This window comes from Antechinus flavipes, chromosome 1, assembly GCF_016432865.1.
Source record: "Antechinus flavipes isolate AdamAnt ecotype Samford, QLD, Australia chromosome 1, AdamAnt_v2, whole genome shotgun sequence".
Taxonomy (NCBI): Eukaryota; Metazoa; Chordata; class Mammalia; order Dasyuromorphia; family Dasyuridae; genus Antechinus; species Antechinus flavipes.
The window spans coordinates 559,347,533-559,350,550 of NC_067398.1; positions in this window are offsets into that span (position 1 = coordinate 559,347,533).

A 3,018-nucleotide genomic window follows, 5' to 3' on the forward strand; every position below is an offset into this window, starting at 1 on the left:
TGATGATTTAAGGATAATGCCAAGATAACACATATGTGTGATTAGAAGAATGGTAGAAATTTTGGAAGAGGGGAAAGTTTTTTGGGAAGATAATTTCTGTTTGGGACATGTTAAATTTGAGATGTCTCTGGGATATCCAGTTTGAAAAGTTCTATGGGCAGTTAACTGGAAGTCAGGCTTGAGACTGGGACTGGATATATGGATTTGGGAGTCATCTGTTTGTAGACAATCATTAAACTCATAGGAACAGAGAGAGAAGTGGAAGAAGCAGAGAGGCTAGAACAGAACTTTGGGGAATATCCAAAGACAGGAGGTGGGATACTGATTATGAGACAGAAAAGGAGATTTAATAGAGTAGCTAGATAGATAGGAAGAGAATCAGGAAAGAATACTTGTTATGAAAAAAATGGAAAGAACAAAGTTTCTAGGAGTTGAGAATGCTCATCCATATCAAATGCAGCATATAGCTGGAGAAGGATGAGGAAGACTAAGAAGAAACCACTAGGTTTGACAATTAAGAGATCTTCAATAACTTTTGAAAGAGTTTTTTGAAAGAGCAGTTGAATGATGAGGTTCAAAGTTGTAAGGCAACAGTTTGAGTGACAGAAGTGAGTTAAAGAAGTGAGGGCAATCAATGTAAATAGTTTGTTCAAGGAGTTTGATTAAGGAAGAGGGAAAATACAGAATGATATTTTGAGAGGAATGAGAAAACATAGCGAACTTTTATTTTTATTTATTTGTTTACTTTAAGATAGAGTGGAGTTGGTCATGTTTGAAGGCTAGTAGTAGGGAAGAACTCAATAGATAAAGTCTTGAAGACTTAAGAGGGGAGGTGATTGAGGACGTATGTAATCTGCTGATGATGAAAGCAGATGGAATCAAGTGCAGTTCAAATATGGGATTGGCCTTATCAAGGAGAAAGGTCATCTTTTTGTCAAAGACTGGGAGAGAAGAGGAGAATGTGGGAGATGATGTCAAGAGGTTTTGAGATGATGAGATGAGAATAGGAGAAGAAGGAGCTGTGATGGCCTGAATTTTCTCAGTAAACATGAGGCAATGTCCTCAGCTGAGAGAGAGTAGGAAAGAAGAAGTGTTGAAATGACAATGCACACACCTAGTGCTTCATTAGTGTTACTAAGTTGAAAATTCATATGAAACTGAAGCATGAATGGAAAGTTTGGAAATGCTTCTGTTAGAGTGAGACAGAGAAAAAATTAGGAAGGGGGAAAAGAGATATACTTTTTATTATATAATAAGGCTTAGTGGAAGTTATAATCTGAATTTTTAAGGTACTCAGTAAATATGTTTGTTAGATTTCTTTCAATTGCATTTAGCAGCAAATAAGTAGGAGCAGAAGTAATGGAAGGGCTTAAGTTTGATAAGAGAAGAGTGTTAGTAAGACAAGGGAGAAAAATAATTGAGAAGAGAGGTAGAGTTAAAAATGATCAGTGAGTTGATTTTGGAGAAGGAAGAAAATGAAGTTAGAGTAGAGATATGACTTGAGAAAGTATCAAGGGGCAGAAGGGTGGAAGGGTGAATTAGGAGGGATAAGGTATAGGGAAGGATGGAATATTTTTTTATAATAACTTTTTATTGACATTATCCCTTGCACTCATTTTTGTTCCAATTTTTCCCCTCTCTCCCTCAACCCCCTCCCCTAGATGGCAAGCAGTCCTATATATGTTAAATATGTCGCAGTATATTGGAAGCATGGAATATTAAGAATGAAACACACACACTCCTACCCAGAAGAGGAAGGGAGTTTTTCCAAAGGGATAACCCTGTACTTCATGCTATGCACACAGATGAAGATGTGACTCTTATTTGGGAAAATACTGAATATCACTTCACATTCCTATGATGGAGAACTTATGGGAAGACATTTGGGAGAAGGACTTAGAGAGAGAGGTGTGTTGAGAAAGGCAGTCTTCCTAAGTGATGAGTATTTCATGGGAATCCTCAGATTTAGAGACATGTGGGGAAAATAACCCCCATCATGTCCCTTGATTTCTAGTGCTTGCAATTTTAGGGATAGCTGAGAGCAGACTCTATTTGTTGACATAGTTCTTTCTCTCTTTGATTGAGCTGGAGTGTTTTATCTCACTTCCAGCTGACTGCTTCTTTACCCTTGTGTATTCATTGCTTTATTCTAATCTGTATAAAGTCCTCAACTTCTATTTACTGTTTTGTTTGGATAAATTGGTTTACTTACTATTCACTATTCCTGTTGGTCTTTTGTGTAACCAGTGTTTAGTGGGAAGGAGCCAAGCTGGTATTAGTTAAATCCTCTTCTTGAGAGTAGTCAGAGAAAGTTGTGTATATCCTAATTCTCTCTTCCTCCAAATTCCTGCTCCCTAGTATTTGAATTTAGAGATATTTCACATATAGCAGATCATTATGATTTTAGTCCAGTACTGCTCTTGTTAATAGAGAGGGAAGAAAAAAGTGATCAGCCATGGAGCCTCCTCCAACTCCCCTCAAAAGATAAAAAATTATAGGCTTCCTTGGAGATGACTGGATCAGATTATCTATCAGTTTTATACTTGAGCCAGTCATTTTTATATATTTAGACACGCTACACATGTATTCATTATGGGAGATTGTTATCAGATGAAGTAATTTTACCTCTTTGACCTGCAGTTTCTTCATCTGATTCTGCTAGATCTCTTGTTCTTTAAAAACATTTTTAAAAAGTTTTATTTAAAATTTTAAGTTCTGAATTCCATTACTTCTTCCCCTTCCTTCTCCACGAGGAGGTAAGCAATCAGATATTGGGTATATATGTGTAATTATATAAAACATTTCCATATTAGTAATACAAGAAGATTAGAATAAAAGAAAAAATGAAAGTAAGAAAGTGAAAAAAGCATTCTTTAGTCTGTATTCAATCAATATATGTTCTTTTTTGGAGGTGTATTGTGTGTTTCATCATTAATCTTTTGAGATTATCTTTGATCATTGTATTGCTGAGAATAGTTAAGTGATTTGCAGTTCTTCATCAAAGAATATTGCTGTTAC